This window comes from Triticum urartu, chromosome 2A (assembly GCF_056163025.1).
Source record: "Triticum urartu cultivar PI428250 chromosome 2A, HENAU_Tu73, whole genome shotgun sequence".
Taxonomy (NCBI): domain Eukaryota; kingdom Viridiplantae; phylum Streptophyta; class Magnoliopsida; order Poales; family Poaceae; genus Triticum; species Triticum urartu.
This window is the reverse complement of record NC_141874.1, coordinates 40,596,020-40,616,305: the sequence shown is the minus strand read 5'-3', so window position 1 is coordinate 40,616,305 and position 20,286 is coordinate 40,596,020.

The window sequence follows — 20,286 nt, the reverse complement described above, 5'->3', positions numbered from 1 at the left end:
TGGCTCTAATAACCCGACTGCTGCTGCTGCTGACCTCCTTGACCAGACTGCTGCTGATTATAACCACCGTGGCTTCCCTGAAAACCGGATCCTGAACCGCCGCCCGGGCCATGAAAGCCGCCGCCTGGGCCTTGATTGCCATCAAATGTATTAGAATTCTTGAAAGCCTTCATGATTGCGCAATCCTTCCATAAATGAGTCGTTGGTCGTTCCCGGGTGCCGTGTTTCGGGCATGGCTCATTGAGTAGTTGCTCAAGAGACGGACCTGACCTGCCAAACCGAGGGGGTGGCTTTCCTTTGCGCTTCTGATTGTTACCCTGTGCATTGGCCACAAATTCCGGGTTACTGTCCGCTTTACGCTTATTGCCTCCTTGACTCGCCGGGTTATGCCGCTGACCCTTTCCATTATCGTTCTTCTTTCCCTTCCCTGTCTTTTCCTCATCAGACGCGGGATCCTTGGTACTATCAGAATCGGCATACTTGACTAAAGCCGCCATCAGCGTCCCAAATCGTTGCGATCACACTTCAGGCTCCCCAGTTTCTGTCTCAGAGGCTCAAAGCGGCAATTCTTCTCCAGCATGAGAACTGCTGAACCGGCATCCATCTTGTCAGACGAATGTATTATATCTTTGACCCGGCGCACCCAATGAGTCGTAGATTCACCTTCCTCCTGCTTGCAATTTGTCAGGTCCACAATCGACATAGACTGCTTGCAAGTGTCCTTGAAGTTCTGGATGAAACGGGCCTTTAGCTCCGCCCATGAACTAATGGAATTGGGTGGCAAACCCTTTAACCAAGAACGGGCCGTTCCGTCCAACATCATGGTGAAGTATTTAGCCATCGCTTCATCACTAACCTCCAGCAGCTCCATGGCCATCTCGTAACTTTCAATCCACGCCCCAGGCTGTAGATCGGCCGTATAATTCGGCACCTTTCGAGGTCCCTTGAAATCCTTGGGCAGACGTACATTACGTAGAGCCGGTACCATACAAGGAACTCCTCCGGTTCTAGTAGCAATACCCACCTCAACGGAAGTCGTCGGATAAGCCGGTGAGTCCTGTTGGGCTGCTAGCTGAGCCGCTAGCTGAGCCGCCCGCTCGTTCTCGTGACGTATCCGATCCTGAACCGGGTTATACCCGCCGGGCTGGTTCCGGCGCTGAGCGCTACTTGACAAGGCCTCTGACTCCATGTGTCTATTGTAACTCGGGCTCTGGTTTTGACGAGGCGGAGCTAACCAAGGCGGAGGAGTTGAGTGAATCCTGTCCCGGCTGTAGGAGTAGGTCTCTTGCTGAGCCAGGGCTGTTTGGACAAGTTCCCTGATCCTCCGGGTTTGCACCGCTGTCGGATCATCCCCATCTACTGGGAGAGCCGCCAAACGTGCTGATGCTGCGATTAAGTTCTCCATGGGGTTGGAGAAGTGACCCTGTGGTACCGGTACGTGATGGGGCGGTGCCATATTGCCGTGAAGAGGCGCCGTCATCGGAGGCTGGACTGGGCCTCCCGCTCCGGATGTCATAAACTGATTTGCACCTGGCGGGTTACTTGGGCCGGCCCCAGGTGTAGCAAAGAGATTCCGAGGATCATAAATCTGAGGTAAACGGGACTGAGTTTTCTGATGTCTCCTCCTCATTACCTCATTAGATGCGTTTAAGCTCAACGTGAGCTGAAGGGCCTCTGCCTGAAGTTGCTGCGCCCGTGCGTCCAAAGCCGCCCGCTCTGTGGCTAATCTAGTATCTTCAGCTGCTAAGGTTTCCTTGGCCCGGGCGATCTCATCGCGAACCTGTGCCACCTCCGCCTCATGCTCAGATTGGTTCGCAGGGACGACTGTAGCAGCTAACAAGGCCGTAAGTTTATCCATGAGATCCATCAGTACCTGAGCCGGTGAGCGCACAGGGCCTCCTGCCCCGGCTGCTCCTAACCCGGACGTTATCGCTGCTGAAGCCGTAGAATTTTGGACGGGTTGAGTACCAGCCATGAAGACTCCTGCCCAGTTTGGCAACTCTGAGGGGTCCGGAATAGTGCTGCCATCGGAACAGCCCCAAGCACACCATCTTGAACTTGATACAGCGAATCTGTTGAGCCGGCGGACGAATCACCATCAGAGAGGACGGCCGGCTCACCATCACCTTCAGATCCTTCAAAAAGTTCACCTCCATGGATGCAACCCATAAAGGCACGCTTCACGATGGGTTGAGCTCGGGCGGGTTTCGCACGCTGAGTTTTTTTCGACATCCTTGAAATGAACTCAAATTTTTGTAGTGTTCCTCCATCATCACTAGGTGTTGGGGAACGTAGTAATTTAAAAAAAAATCCTACGCACACGCAAGATCATGGTGATGCATAGCAATGAGAGGGGAGAGTGTTGTCTACGTACCCTCGTAGACCGGAAGCAGAAGCGTTAACACAACGCGGTTGATGTAGTCGTACGTCTTCACGGCCCGACCGATCAAGCACCGAAACTACGACACCTTCGAGTTCTAGCACACGTTCAGCTCGATGACGATCCCCAGACTCCGATCCAACAAAGTGTCGGGGAAGAGTTCCGTCAGCACGACGGCATGGTGATGATCTTGATGTTCTACCGTCGCAGGGCTTCGCCTAAGCACCGCTACAATATTATCGAGGATTATGGTGGAGGGGGGCACCGCACACGGCTAAGAGAACGATCACGAAGATCAACTTGTGTGTCTAGAGGTGCCCTCCTGCCCCTGTATATAAAGGAGCAATGGGGAGAGGCCGGCCGGCCCTTGGGGCGCGCCAAGGAGGGGGGGAGTCCTCCTCCTAGTAGGAGTAGGACTCCCCTTTCCTAGTCCAACTAGGAAGAGAGAGGGGGAAGGAAAGAGAGGGAGAGGGAGAGGGAAAGAGGGGCCGCGCCCCCCTCCCCTAGTCCAATTCAGACTCCCCATGGGAGGGGGCACGCCACCTCCTGGGCTGCTGCCCTCTCTCTCCCCTCAGGCCCACTAAGGCCCAATACTTCCCCGGGGGGTTCCGGTAACCCTTCCGGCACTCCGGTTTTCTCCGAAATCACCCGAAACACTTCGGGTGTCCGAATATAGCCGTCCAATATATCGATCTTTATGTCTCGACCATTTCGAGACTCCTCGTCATGTCCGTGATCATATCCGGGACTCCGAAAAACCTTCGGTACATCAAAATATATAAACTCATAATGAAACTATCATCATAATGTTAAGCATGCGGACCCTATGGGTTCGAGAACAATGTAGACATGACCGAGACACGTCTCCGGTCAATAACCAATAGTGGAACCTGGATGCTCATATTGGCTCCTACATATTCTACGAAGATCTTTTATCGGTCAGACCGCATAACAACATACATTGTTCCCTTTGTTATCGGTATGTTACTTGCCCGAGATTTGATCGTCGGTATCTCAATACCTAGTTCAATCTCGTTACCGGCAAGTCTCTTTACTTGTTCCGTAATACATCATCCTGCAGCTAACTTATTAGTTGCAATGCTTGCAAGGCTTATGTGATGTGCATTACCGAGAGGGCCCAGAGATACCTCTCCGACAATCGGAGTGACAAATCCTAATCTCGAAATACGCCAACCCAACAAGTACCTTCGGAGACACCTATAGAGCACCTTTATAATCACCCAGTTACGTTGTGACGTTTGGTAGCACACAAAGTGTTCCTCCGGTAAACGGGAGTTGCATAATCTCATAGTCATAGGAACATGTATAAGTCATGAAGAAAGCAATAGCAACAAACTAAACGATCAAGTGCTAAGCTAACGAAATGGGTCAAGTCAATCACATAATTCTCCTAATGATGTGATCCCGTTAATCAAATGACAACTCATATCTATGGTTAGGAAACTTAACCATCTTCGATCAACGAGCTAGTCAAGTGGAGGCATACTAGTGACACTATGTTTGTCTATGTATTCACACATGTATTATGTTTCCGGTTAATACAATTCTAGCATGAATAATAAACATTTATCATGATATAAGGAAATAAATAATAACTTTATTATGGCCTCTAGGGCATATTTCCTTCAGTCTCCCACTTGCACTAGAGTCAATAATCTAGATTACACAGTAATGATTCTAACACCCATGGAGCCTTGGTGCTGATCATGTTTTGCTCGTGGAAGAGGCTTAGTCAGCGGGTCTGCAACATTCAGATCCATATGTATCTTGCAAATTTCTATGTCTCCCACTTGGACTAAATCCCGAATGGAATTGAAGCGTATCTTGATGTGCTTGGTTCTCTTGTGAAATCTAGATTCCTTTGCCAAGGCAATTGCACCAGTATTGTCACAAAAGATTTTCATTGGACCCGATGCACTAGGTATGACACCTAGATCGGATATGAACTCCTTCATCCAGACTCCTTCATTTGCTGCTTCCGAAGCAGCTATGTACTCTGCTTCACATGTAGATCCCGCCACGACGCTTTGTTTTGAACTGCACCAACTGACCATTTACGATGAGCTCTTTGTCACCTCCATATACGAGAAACATATCCTTAGTCCTTTTCAGGTATTTCAGGATGTTCTTGACCGCTGTCCAGTGATCCACTCCTGGATTACTTTGGTACCTCACTGCTAGACTTATGGCAAGGCACACATCAGGTCTGGTACAGAGCATTGCATACATGATAGAGCCTATGGCTGAAGCATAGGGAACATCTTTCATTTTCTCTCTATCTTCTGCGGTGGTCAGACATTGAGTCTTACTCAACTTCACACCTTGTAACACAAGCAAGAACCCTTTCTTTGCTTGATCCATTTTGAACTTCTTCAAAACCTTGTCAAGGTATGTGCTTTGTGAAAGTCCAATTAAGCGTCTTGATCTATCTCTATAGATCTTAATGCCCAATATGTAAGTAGCTTCACCGAGGTCTTTCATTGAAAAACTCTTATTCAAGTATCCCTTTATGCTATCCAGAAATTCTATATTATTTCCAATCAATAATATGTCATCCACATATAATATCAGAAATGCTACAGAGCTCCCACTCACTTTCTTGTAAATACAGGCTTCTCCAAAAGTCTGTAAAAAACCAAATGCTTTGATCACACTATCAAAGCGTTTATTCCAACTCTGAGAGGCTTGCACCAGTCCATAAATGGATCCCTGGAGCTTGCACACTTTGTTAGCTCCCTTTGGATCGACAAAACCTTCTGGTTGCATCATATACAACTCTTCTTTAATAAATCCATTAAGGAATGCAGTTTTGGTTATCCATTTGCCAGATTTCATAAAATGCGGCAATTGCTAACATGATTTGGACAAACTTAAGCATAGATACAAGTGAGAAACTCTCATCGTAGTCAACACCTTGAACTTGTCGAAAACCTTTTTGCGATAATTCTAGCTTTGTAGATAGTAACACTACTATCAACGTCCGTCTTCCTCTTGAAGATCCATTTAATCTCAATGGCTCGCCGATCATTGGGCAAGTCAATCAAAGTCCATACTTTGTTCTCATACATGGATCTCATCTCAGATTTCATGGCCTCAAGCCATTTCGCGGAATCTGAGCTCATCATTGCTTCCTCATAGTTCGTAGGCTCGTCATGGTCAAGTAACATGACCTCCAGAATAGGATTATCGTACCACTCTGGTGCGGATCTCACTCTGGTTTACCTACGAGGTTCGGTAGTAACTTGATCTGAAGTTACATGATCATCATCATTAGCTTCCTCACTAATCGGTGTAGTAGTCACAGGAACAGATTTCTGTGATGAACTACTTTCCAATAAGGGAGCAGGTACAGTTACCTCATCAAGTTCTACTTTCCTCCCACTCACTTCTTTCGAGAGAAACTCCTTTTCTAGAAAGGATCCATTCAAAGCAACGAATATATTGCCTTCGGATCTGTGATAGAAGGTGTACCCAACATTTTCTTTTGGGTATCCTATGAAGACGCACTTCTCTGATTTGGGTTAGAGCTTATCAGGTTGAAACTTTTTCACATAAGCATTGCAACCTCAAACTTTAAGAAACGACAGCTTAGGTTTCTTGCCAAACCATAGTTCATACGGTGTCGTCTCAACGGATTTAGATGGTGCCCTATTTAACATGAATGCAGCTGTTTTTAACATGAATGCAGCTGTCTCTAATGCATAACCCCAAAATGATAGTGGTAGATCGGTAAGAGACATCATAGATCGCACCATAACTAATAAATTACGGTTATGACGTTCGGACACACCATTATGCTGTGGTGTTCCAGGTGGTGTGAGTAGTGAAACTATTTTACATTGTTTTTAACTGAAGGCCAAACTCGTAACTCAAATATTTTACTTCTGCGATCATATCGTAGAAACTTTCATTTTTGTTACAATGATTCTCCACTTCACTCTGTAATTCTTTGAACTTTTCAAATGTTTTAGACTTGTGTTTCATCAAGTAGATATACTCATATCTGCTCAAATCATCTGTGAAGATCAGAAAATAATGATACCTGCCATGAGCCTCAATATTCATCGGACCACATACATCAGTATGTATGATTTCCAACAAATCTGTTGCTCGCTCCATTATTCTGGAGAACGGAGTCTTAGTCATCTTGCCCATGAGGCATGGTTCGCAAGCATCAACTGATTCATAATCAAGTGATTCCAAAAGCCCATCAGCATGGATTTTGTTCATGCGCTTTACACCAATATGACCTAAACGGCAGTGCCACAAATAAATTGCACCATTATTATTAACTTTGCATCTTTTGGTTTCAATATTATGAATATGTGTATCACTACGATCGAGATCCAACGAACCATTTTCATTGGGTGTGTAACCATATAAGGTTTTATTCATGTAAACAGAACAACAATTTATTCTCTTACTTAAATGAATAACCGTATTGCAATAAACATGATCAAATCATATTCATGCTCAATGCAAACACCAAATAACACTTATTTAGGTTCAACACTAATCCCAAAAGTATAGGGAGTGTGCGATGATGATCATATCAATCTTGGAACCACTTCCAACACACATCGTCACTTCACCCTTAACTAGTCTATGTTCATTCTGCAACTCCCGTTTCGAGTTACTACTCTTAGCAACTGAACCAGTATCAAATACCGAGGGGTTGCTACGAACACTAGTAAAATACACATCAATAATTTGTATATCAAATATACATTTGTTCACTTTGCCATCCTTCTTATCCGCCAAATACTTGGGGCAGTTCCGCTTCCAGTGACCAGTCCCTTTGCAGTAGAAGCACTTAGTCTCAGGCTTAGGACCAGACTTGGGCTTCTTCACTTGAGCAGCAACTTGCTTCATGTTCTTCTTGAAGTTCCCTTTATTTTTCCCTTTGCCCTTTTTCTTGAAACTAGTGGTCTTATTGACCATCAAAACCTGATGCTCCTTTTTGATTTCTACCTCTGCGGCTTTTAGCATTGCGAAGAGCTCAGGAATAGTCTTATTCATCCCTTGCATATTATAGTTCATCACGAAGCTTTTGTAGCTTGGTGGTAGTGATTGAAGAACTCTGTCAATGACACTATCAACAGGAAGATTAACCCCCAGTTGAGTCAAGTGATTATGATACCCAGACATTTTGAGTATATGTTCACTGACAGAACTATTATCCTCCATCTTGCAGCTATAGAACTTATTGGAGACTTCATATCTCTCAATCCGGGCATTTGCTTGAAATATTAACTTCAACTCCTGGAACATCTCATATGCTCCATGACGTTCAAAACGTCTTTGAAGTCCCGATTCTAAGCCGTTTAAGCATGACACACTGAACTATCGAGTAGTCATCAGCTTTGCTCTGCCAGACGTTCATAACATCTGGTGTTGCTCCTGCAGCAGGCTTGGCACTTAGCGGTGCTTCCAGGACGTAATTCTTCTGTGCAGCAATGAGGATAATCCTCAAGTTACGGACCCAGTCCGTGTAATTGCTACCATCATCTTTCAACTTTGCTTTCTCAAGGAATGCATTAAAATTCAACGGAACAATAGCACGAGCCATCTATCTACAATCAAACATAGACAAGCAAGATACTATCAGGTACTAAGTTCATGATAAATTTAAGTTCAATTAATCATATTACTTAAGAACTCCCACTTAGAAAGATATCCCTCTAATCCTCTAAGTGATCACGTGATCCAAATCAACTAAACCATGTTCGATCATCACATGAGATGGAGTAGTATCAATGGTGAACATCAATATGTTGATCATATCTACTATATGATTCACGCTCGACCTTTCGGTCTCCGTGTTCCGAGGCCATATCTGTTATATGCTAGGCTCGTCAAGTTTAACCTGAGTATTCCGCGTGTGCAACTGTTTTGCACCCGTTGTATTTGAACGTAGAGCCTATCACACCCGATCATCACGTGGTGTCTCAGCACGAAGAACTTTCGCAACGGTGCATACTTAGGGAGAACACTTATACTTTGATAATTTAGTGAGAGATCATCTTATAATGCTACCGTCAATCAAAGCAAGATAAGATGCATAAAAGATAAACATCACATGCAATCAATATAAGTGATATGATATGGCCATCATCATCTTGTGCTTGTGATCTCCATCTTCGAAGCACCGTCATGATCACCATCGTCACCGGTGCGACACCTTGATCACCATCGTAGCATCGTTGTCGTCTCGCCAATCTTATGCTTCCACGACTATCGCTACCGCTTAGTGACAAAGTAAAGCATTACAGCGCAATTGCATTGCATACAATAAAGCGACAACCATATGGCTCCTGCCAGTTGCCGATAACTCGGTTACAAAACATGATCATCTCATACAATAAAATTTAGCATCATGTCTTGACCATATCACATCACAACATGCCCTGCAAAAACAAGTTAGACGTCCTCTACTTTGTTGTTGCAAGTTTTACGTGGCTGCTACAGGCTTAGCAAGAACCGTTCTTACCTACGCATCAAAACCACAACGATAATTTGTCAAGTCGGTGCTGTTTTAACCTTCGCAAGGACCGGGCGTAGCCACACTTGGTCCAACTAAAGTTGGAGAAACTGACACCCGCCAGCCACCTGTGTGCAAAGCACGTCGGTAGAACCAGTCTCGCGTAAGCGTACGCGTGATGTCGGTCCGAGCCGCTTCATCCAACAATACCGCCGAACCAAAGTATGACATGCTGGTAAGCAGTATGACTTATATCGCCCACAACTCACTTGTGTTCTACTCGTGCACAACATCAATGCATAAAACCTAGGCTCGGATGCCACTGTTGGGGAACGTAGTAATTTCAAAAAAATTCCTACGCACACGCAAGATCATGGTGATGCATAGCAATGAGAGGGGAGAGTGTTGTCTACGTACCCTCGTAGACCGGAAGCGGAAGCGTTAGCACAACGCGGTTGATGTAGTCGTACGTCTTCACGGCCCGACCGATCAAGCACCGAAACTACGGCACCTCCGAGTTCTAGCACACGTTCAGCTCGATGACGATCCCTGGACTCCTATCCAGCAAAGTGTCGGGGAAGAGTTCCGTCAGCATGATGGCGTGGTGACGATCTTGATGTTCTACCGTCGCAGGGCTTCGCCTAAGCACCGCCACAATATTATCGAGGATTATGGTGGAGGGGGGCACCGCACACGGCTAAGAGAACGATCACGAACATCAACTTGTGTGTCTAGAGGTGCCCCCCTGCCCCTGTATATAAAGAAGCAATGGGGAGAGGCCGGCCGGCCCTTGGGGCGCGCCAAGGAGGGGGGAGTCCTCCTCCTAGTAGGAGTAGGACTCCCCTTTCCTAGTCCAACTAGGAAGAGAGAAGGGGGAAGGAAAGAGAGGGAGAGGGAAAGAGGGGCCGCGCCCCCCTCCCCTAGTCCAATTCGGACTCCCCATGGGAGGGGGCGCGCCACCTCCTGGGCTGCTGCCCTCTCTCTCCCCTCAGGCCCACTAAGGCCCAATACTTCCCCGGGGGGTTCCGGTAACCCTTCCGGCACTCCGGTTTTCTCCGAAATCACCCGAAACACTTCCGGTGTCCGAATATAGCCGTCCAATATATCGATCTTTATGTCCCGACCATTTCGAGACTCCTCGTCATGTCCGTGATCATATCCGGGACTCCGAACAACCTTCGGTACATCAAAATATATAAACTCATAATGAAACTATCATCGTAACGTTAAGCGTGCGGACCCTACGGGTTCGAGAACAATGTAGACATGACCGAGACACGTCTCCGGTCAATAACCAATAGCGGAACCTGGATGCTCATATTGGCTCCTACATATTCTACGAAGATCTTTTATCGGTCAGATCGCATAACAACATACGTTGTTCCCTTTGTTATCGGTATGTTACTTGCCCGAGATTTGATCGCCGGTATCTCAATACCTAGTTCAATCTCGTTACCGGCAAGTCTCTTTACTCGTTCCGTAATACATCATCCCGCAGCTAACTTATTAGTTGCAATGCTTGCAAGGCTTATGTGATGTGCATTACCGAGAGTGCCCAGAGATACCTCTCCGACAATCGGAATGACAAATCCTAATCTCGAAATACGCCAACCCAACAAGTACCTTCGGAGACACCTGTAGAGCACCTTTATAATCACCCAGTTACGTTGTGACGTTTGGTAGCACACAAAGTGTTCCTCCGGTAAACGGGAGTTGCATAATCTCATAGTCATAGGAACATGTATAAGTCATGAAGAAAGCAATAGCAACAAACTAAACGATCAAGTGCTAAGCTAACAAAAAGGGTCAAGTCAATCACATCAATGATGTGATCCCGTTAATCAAATGACAACTCATGTCTATGGTTAGGAAACTTAACCATCTTCGATCAACGAGCTAGTCAAGTAGAGGCATACTAGTGACACTATGTTTGTCTATGTATTTACACATGTATTATGTGTCCGGTTAATACAATTCTAGCATGAATAATAAACATTTATCATGATATAAGGAAATAAATAATAACTTTATTATGGCCTCTAGGGCATATTTCCTTCACTAGGATGCATGCCAAGTTTTCTATCTTTTTATTGCTTTATGAATTTTCTATAAATTTTTCTGTGAAAACAGCACATAGCACACCTCGGACGTGACACAACATGTTTTTGGTGTTCAAATACATTCAATTCTTGGATTGAATGTCAGGGTGACCATACCAACTCACTTGCAAAAGTTGAGGTCATTCTGAATATGTCGAAAAATTGACCTCCTTCTCCGGAGACCGTTCGGGCAGGACTGAAGGACCCGTCCGAAAGGAGTTTTTTTCGACATCTTTGAGATGAACTCAATTTTTTTCCATAGTGTTCCACCATCATCACTAGGATGCATGCCAAGTTTTGTGGTTTTTTTTACTTTATGAATTTTCTATAATTTTTTGGTGAAAACACCACATACCACACCCCCGGACGTGACGCAACATGTTTTTGATGTCCAAATACGTTCAATTCTTGTATTGACTGTGGGGGTGGGCATACCAACTGACTTGCAAAAATTGAGGTCATTCCGAATATGTCGACAAATTGGCCTCCTTCTCCGGAGACCGTTCGGCCAGAACCGAAGGCCCCGCACGAAAGGAGTTTTTTTTCCGACAGCCTTGAAATGTACCCACATTTTTTATAGTGTTCCACCATCATCATTAGGATGCATGAGAAGTTTTCTGGATTTTTTATCGCTTTAAGATTTTTCATAATTTTTTCGTGAAAACACCACATACCACACCCCGGACGTGACGTAATATGTTTTTGGTGTGCATGCATGACAAGTTCTCCGGAGACCGTTCGGGTATGAGAGAAGGCCCCATGCATGCGTTTTGCGACTGATTTTTCTACAATTTCTGTGTCGATTATCGTCTCGTAACGTTGAAATGTATCTTTCCGTTTATTTTTTGAAGTTGCACGACTAACATCAAATTAAACATACGGATTTTTTTTCAGATAAGCGATTCCGAGTTCATTCATAATTCAAAATATTTTACATAACCCTAAACATAACCGAGCACTGCTCTTATATAACTTAGACCGAAATTTAAATAAAAACCCTAACACTAGACTACTCGTCGTCGCTGGCGCCAGTGAGGTCGACGACCGGGGCCATACCGCCGGCCTCTCCTTCGCCGCCGTCGCCCCCGTCGCCGCCACCGTCGTCGTCGTCGTCGCTGAAATCCCACCAGTTGTCTTCCCGCGCCTGCTGCTCCTGCACCGCCGCTATGGCCGCCAGCCGCTCTCGTTCCTCACGAGTGGCCGCCGCCGCCTCCTCCTTTGCCGACCGGGCCAGCACCGCAAGTAGCCCCGGCGTGTCGTCGGGGTCTTCGTCTTGCGCGAGGGCGGCCTGCGCCGGCGGGATCTCGACCAGCGCCGGGACAGGGGGCGCCTGCTGTGCCGGGGCAGTGGGGGCGGCTGGAGGTGGGCCGTGGCGGCGGCGACCACGGGAAGTGCCGGCCTCGCCGGTAATGTCCCCGACGGTGCGGCCGGCCGCCGCGTCCCTGAACGCGCCGAGGACGATGTCGAAGTTCTTCCCGCGCCAGAACCTGCGCCGGGCCCTCCGGTTGTACCGGCCTCCAGGGAACGCACGGAGCTGCTCCCTCGTCGGCGGCGGTCCCATGGTTGGGATGTCGTCCGCCCCGATCCACCATGGCCTCGGCAACTTGGCTGCCGGCGGCACCATCAGGCCGTACCGGGCCAGATCCTCCGTGTCGCCGATGGTCAGGCTCAGCGGCCAGACGCCGCTCGGCCACGCGCCCTCGTCGGAGTCGCTGGAAGACATTGCCGGTGAGGAGGGGGAGATGGGCGGGCGAGGAGAGGAAGAGAGATGGGCGGGGCGAGGGAGATGGCACGGCGTGGTGAGGGGCTGGCACGGCCTTTTAAAGACGGCGGGGGAGGGAGGTGGGCGGGCGAGCCATCGGTGGCGCGCGCCCCGAGGGAGAGGCGGGCGGCTGGCGGCACACGCGGTGGCGTGTGAAAGCGAGGCAGCGGCGGCGTGTGAAGGCGCGACGCGGCAGCCGAGGCATCCCTGGCGTCTGGGCGCGGCAGCGGTGGCGTGGGAAGGCGCGAAGACGGCAGTCACGGCAGGTGATGCGTCGGTGGCGGGTGAAGGCGGGCGGGCGGTCGCCGCAGCGGCGGCAGCCGACTGGTCGCGTCAACTGCCGGCCCGAGGCGGAAGGCTAGCGGCAGGCGCCCGGTCGCCGCACGCGCGGCAGTGGAGGGCGCGGACTACGAGGGTAGCAGGCGGGCGACAGAAGATTAGCCGCGAGCAGTCGGCGCCTGCATGCACGCCGCCATTACTGCAAAGCAGTTAATTACACGGCGATACGGCCGTCCGCGCCACATCCACACGTACGCCCCACCGGTCAACGCCGACTTTTTTTAATAAAACGCGCCCTGCATCTGACATACTGGGCCCGTGGATGCTAACTGCTCGGCTCGGCTCGCGTGCTCACGGCTGCCAAGCGGCTCGGCTGCCCGCAGCCGCGTACACACAGGCGCGCGGAGTATCGGCGTGGACACGCGGGTGTAATTTTTTTTAAATAAGACGATCGTGCCCCTGGCAGCGAAGGGGTATGGAGGAATCTCAACCCTTGATGTGTTTAAGGGGATGTACCGAAGCAGAAGTGTTGCTTCAAATATTCCAGATACTTCCTTCAGGAACTCCGAATGTCCTAGGGTGACCTGCATACGATCAAAGAAGGAAAAGGCCATCAAATGATGCCATTATTATTTTATTATTTTAACTTTATAAATTATGGAAGATGCATGCATCATCATGAGAAAGGAGGAGTCCCAGAGTTAAATACACGCCGTTTTAATTTCAGTATTGCCGCCCTTCCACCCGGAACACCAAGGACCCACGGTTTGCCTCTGCCCATGTTCGTCAGTGTACGTATACGAGAATCCATCAATTGCCCCGGAATATTGAATGGTTACGCTTACCAGCCGCCGGGGCATTACCGTGAGCTCACGAGGGGTGCCTGCATCTTTACGGCCCCACGATCCACCAATGCTAGCTATCTTCTTCATATGAAGCTGCATCAAAGTATGTAAAAGAAGAGCCGCAATCAAAAGTTTATGGCATGCGCTAGAACTAGACATGGAAGTGTAGTTATATATATAGATAACAGATCAACCACAAAAACAGCTGAATATTCTTCACACCTGCAGGGCGAAGAACCCATGGAAAGTAAGCTCATATATTTCTTTCCCAGTTGCTTTTTCATGTACTTTTCTCTTGATAATACCACACGCAAATTCAAACATACCAGTACCACCGACAATAGCCCAGTCACCCCGCAAAAAAGAAAAATACGTCAGGTCATCAGCATGACTGGAACAAATTAAAAATTTATATCTTGGACAGGGAATACATTAAAAAAAGCTAGTATGAAACTTGTGTTGTCAGTGCAGTCTGTCAAATACACAAATCTAATGGCACTCGTTGCGCACACCCATTTGAGAAGCTCAAATAATTAATCATCAATTAGATGAACTTGCCAGGAAGGAGAGATCAGAGGCATCTACACACTGGGAAGATAAAAACTAGCACCAACCAAAGAGGGATCGTTTGATGATTCACCACCAACCATAATTACATGCTTTCATGGATAAAAGATCAAGATGAAAAGGTTTTGGCACGAAAAGTTTGCAGCAATTACTTGTTGTAATCACCGGGATTAGGATGGCTAGATGGGAGAAAATGCGATTGAAACCCTAAATCCAACACCTTTCACGAGGGCTTCGAGGTCCGAGATTTAGCAAGGTTTCGGCAACACTAGGGCTGGATGTCTGAATGGGCACACTCACGTCCTTCTCTGCTCCGCATCCTCCCCAACATGCCCTCCTCCTCATTCCTCAACGCCACACCGTCCACGACGCTCGCCGCCCCGCTGGATCCACATGAGCACGCGCGCACCACGCTCTGGCTCGCCACTGGCCACGCACACAAAGCAGTACAGCATGCGCCGGTCAAGGCCGCATGGGCACGCCCTGGTTGGCCGGCAATGACCACCGGGACACCACGCACGCGCATGGCCTGCATGCACGGTTGCACGGAGCACGCACAACGCACACACCCAGCAGTCCTGCGTGCGCGCACACAGAAATGAGCGTTGGCTCGGACCGAAAACTCGCCTCGTCTCCATCCCTAAACACTATGGAGAAGAGTTTAAAAAAACACTATGGAGAAGAAACAGACCCTCCAGAATTTTGATGTTCAATTTTGTTTTTCAGCAATCCATATCATCAAAGAAAAATATTCGATACCAAATATGTGTTGCTGCTGCTCCTACCGTAAAACCTTTGTATTATACTAGTTATTGTCAGAACTTTTCCCCTAACAATTTACATAGCTAATTCTGTTGTATGATTAGTCAGTGGGTTTGCTGAACACATTTCTTAATGGCATCAGATCATGACCTCGTGATGAGAGGCAAGAGTAATAATGCTAAGGAGGTATCTGCACCTGCCAACATATGTCATAGCTACCCTCCTTGAACACTTAACCGAGTGTGAGAAAATTACATAGGGGCACAGCTAATCACCGACAGTACTGGCAGCATTTGATCTCAATCAACATAAACTGTTCTCCGTATCTTTCACTGATTAAGATTTATCAGAGATTCATTGGGCTACCTCGTAGACTCGTAGTAGATCCATACCACACCACCTTGTACACCAAGGTAGCTCAGAGTTAATGAAGAGGTGCTCACATCTTCTAAAACAGAGGATTAATCAGTTGGTGTTGAGATTCAATAGCTTGGAGTGAGTTTTATATGCTAAAACAATGTTTAGATTGGCAATTTTTTAGAAAGCTTGAGTTCATTAATAACTGTAGCAACAAATGAAAGTGTGCATCGCATCATGCGTCGGTAGATAACTCTGACGCATGTATCCCTCCCCGATTGCAAATTTTTATTGATAGCTTACCAAGCTGACCAATTGGTCTGACGCATGCATGTAACCCTTCTATTACTATCTTGCCGCGGTCACAGTTTAATGGAAATGTTCAGGTGGCCCTTCCTGACTTGTCAAAAAATGAGCCGGAAGATGCTACACATACATTGGAATGTAGTTTTACTTAAGGATATGAACAATGCTTTGTGCTCTACATTGCAATGGGTTACCACTTGACAAATCCAAAGTGACACTCTCAATCTCAATGCATAAGGCGTATTTATGTTTATCAAAACAAGATTTGACAAAAAAAAATCGAATTAATTCATTATCAATGTGATAAGTGATAAAGCTATATGCATAGGTAGGTATAACTTAAATTTAAATCTCATAACACCAATTTTTTGTCACATAATTATAAAGTAGTGAAGTAAATATAGTTAGTCAAATTTTGTTATAAAGAATAAACATATATGTCTCCAATTTCGAAATGGAGGTTGTGGTACCTTTTCGTTATTACCTCATGAATAGATGATTGCAATGCTTTCTATGTGCACATCTTATCATGTCCAAATTCTTTCTCATTTCATTTTGGAGAAAATTTAACAAGTCTGAACCGTGCTGTTCTAAAAAAAGGTCCATCGGTGTTGAGATCAAAGCACATTGGGTTTTGTTTTATATGTGTGGTCGGTGAAACAGTTGTGGAACTCGATTTAGACTCAAATGTAGCAATTAAAGAAAGATGCTTCATTGAGATTACAAGCATCTGCACATTGACAAAATGACCGGCAAGGAACCAGGATGCCTCTAGGTGGACGTGCAATTAATCGCAACAACCGATACTGGAGAGGAGCTTACAAGCATCTGCACATCGGGAGGACAAAATGCAAGCACCGAAAGTAGAGGAATCGCTAGATAATTAATCACCGATCTCAATTAAGTGCTGTCGTGGATGAAGACCAAGATGAAACCATTTTAGCAAGACAAAGTTTTCGTAATCTTACATTCCTAAGAAGTTGCTCCCAATTCTCTTAACATGCAATGTGTCCACCTCAATGTCCCACTAAGCCATGCAGTTAGGTCTTCTCCTCCAGTAAGCCATGCAAAAACTGCCACATAAGTGCATCATGCATTGAACTTATAAACTATAATTATTTTTATATTAGTCTATGCATGTAACGCTACCACATCATATATTCATGTTAGTCATCCTTCACATTATGGTTTGAAATGACATTTCTAACTATAATTCAAAAAAATATTCTATTTTTAGACACTTTCTTTTATTTATTTTCAAGATTATACTTTTTTATGAGATTTAGTTATTTTTGTCAACTACTTATGCATTTTTAACAAAGTTACCACAACAACGCGCCAGGAGAGAGTCATCCTCGCTACTCTATTTCAGAGTTACATATTGAATCCAAGCCATCTTCTGCTGCAAAACATTTCTTATTTTTATTTTCTTACTTTTTTTCTCCTTACCGTGTGTCGTCTCTTTCAAATTATTTAGTACAGTACTATCCCGCTACAACGCGCAGGATATTGTCTAGTTAATTAAGTTTTGACAACTTTTTTGGATGCTTCGGGGTCCGAGATTAGGTAAGTTATGGGCAACACTGTAGAGAAGAAACGGATCCACTGACAGGTTGTTTGTTCACTTTTGCTTTTGAGCATCCATATCATCGGAGAATAACCGCTGACTTTTTGTTAGTAAAACTCCTCCGCTAACCATTAAGGGCATTTCTAACCGATCCCCTATAAGTTACCGGAGTAAAACTCCTAGTGGAGTATATATACTTTACTAAAATTTCACCGTACCTAGCCGATCTCCTAAAGTTAGCAGAGTAAAACTAAATTTGCACAAATTCAATCAAATTTGAACTGAAAGATGATGCATTTAAACATAAGTCCAACACATAAAGTTCTCGCAACCGAACATTAAACATAAAGTAAAACTGAAACTAAACTTAAACTAGTTTTGGCTGAAGTGGAGTTCAAGCCAATCCTTCCGGGTGAGGCCACCCTCGATCAGAGCCAGGTCCAGGCCGGTGCCGTCGTCGTGGGGGAAGACGCTCCGCCACTCCTCGACATCGATCTCGTCGTCGCCGCCCACCACGCCGCCCGCGTTGCCACCGTAGTTGCCGCCCTCGTCGCCAGAGATAACGATAACTTCACCGTTATTGACGGTGAAGATCGCCCGCTCCGCCTCCACTAGCTCCGAGTACTGCCAGCGGAGCTCGTCCATGTAGGCCTCGTTAGCGGCCTCGGCCAAGATGCGCTCCCTCGCCTCCCGGTCCTCCGGCACCATCCGAGCGGATACCACCCCCAGCTCCGGCGGGACGAGGTCGATCAACCATGTGCCCATGGGAAAATTGAGCATTACGTCGGGGCCGTCAAACCGGACTTGCCACCGGTCGTATTCTATGGCCATGATCTCGGCGGTGTGGAAGGAGCCGACCCACATCCACTTGTGGGTCTCGCGGTCGGTGACTTCGGCCACCCACGCCCCCCACGACCACTGTCGGATGCCCAAGTAGGTCCTCTTCGGCGGCCGCGGCCGAAGGAGGTCTGGGAAGTCCTCAAACCGCGTGGGGGCGCGGCGGCAGGTGGATCGGCCGAGCGGCGGTGTCTCAAGGAAGCGGTCACGAACAACGACCTGCGGACGTGGCAGTGCGGATCCGCGATGTGGATCGGCGGAGGGGACGGCGTCCACTGTGTCCGGCCATCGGGAGGAGGGAGGGCAGCGGATCGGGGCGGGGGTCGCGCCGGCGACATGGCGGGGGGTGGGGGGAAGTGGAGGCGGGGGAGAGAAAGAGAGAGTGGGGAAATTTACTTGGCCGCCGCAAGCCGGAGTAAATGTAAGGAGAGGATTGAGGATGGAGTAAAAATTTCACTTCACTAACCGTTATAAGGGATCGGCTAGGCACGGTTTAGAGGAGAAAAAAAAAGCAAATATACTCCCTTATGGCAAGATAAGGCATCAGTTAGAAATGCCCTAACAGAAGCACTTCTGGTGTATGATTGGTTGTTTCTAACAACAGACACCATCTATTTGTTTTCACCATCGTTATTTGTCTAGTCTTTCAGGCGATATGGCCGGCAAAGATATATTTAGCTACACGGTCATAAAGAAGAAGATATATTTAGCTAGAGTTGTTGGGTTTACATGCATCTGATCTGAGGTTGGATGGCTTAAAATGATATAATTTATTTTCTCTTATTTACGTGTAATCTTCAAGGTCATGGCTGGCCGAACACCTTGGCAGTCTGGTGCCATCAAGTGAAAAATAAGTCATAACACGCAACCTTCTGGAAAGGTATATTCAATAAATAATCTATAATTTGGAGCACCAAAATGTTTTAAAGAGAATATACTTCTCGGTTCAAAACATACATAGCTTTCTACAGGTGCAACTCCAGGAGGGTTTTACCATCTTAATTTTGAGAAGTATTCCAAGCAACATTTAATGACCTTCTAAATTCCTTACAAGCTAGAACATCTTCCAAATAATTTGATTGCCTCTGTATGCGCACGGGTGTTGGATTGACCTAACAAGGCATTAGACCCTGCAAATAGCATAGAAATTGGCATTTGACCCAGATGTGTGCCCGTCATGCATCCGTCGATCCACCTAGCACCCTCCGCCCCCGTCCGCCTTCCTCGTTGCTGATTCGTCATGGTCGTAGCGTTGTTTTTTTTTTGTTGTTGTGGGCGGCGCAGCCCTGGCCACCCCAACCTGTGTGCAGTAAATATTGAAGGAACACCAGTAACTTCCCCTCTCCCTTCGCTGTCTTTCGTTGGGCCAAAAAAGTGTGAAAGTGCATCTCCATCTTATTCTTGATACCATAACATTTCTTCACTTTCCGAATTAGTACCACTAAAACTCCATAGGATCAATGAAACTTTTAAATAGTCGCACTCATAAACCCGGGTATCATGAAGCCAACTAACATAGAAAATATGGACAATTTGAATCGCTTGTATGATTACTGGTACATTGGGTGCACTGTAAACATCATCCAAACAAGTCCAGAGGGCTGTTGGTTTTTGACAAAGAAAAAACTTCCTCTGTATAAAACCGAGAGTGAGTATAAATTTATGGATGTTTTAATTGGACAAATGCATATCTAATAAATTTCTAAAAGCTATGGAAGAACCTGAAGATGACTTTCGGCTTTAGTCAAACTTGTTAGGTTCATTGACAATGCAATAGTTGTTCAATGATTACAGTAACATTGTCTCTACATACTTCCGTCCGCTGTTTGTACAATTTCTATCTTAATTGTGTCAAATCAATAGACATGGATCTTTAATTAACCTGATCATCCTGCTCGAGACAATTTCATTAGTTCAGCAAGCAGGAATGCAGGATCATGCCAGTTTCATGTTCCCAATGCACTTAAGTCCATCAACGGCACAAACCATGCATGTGCCATGACACATGAGCTGACTCAGCTCG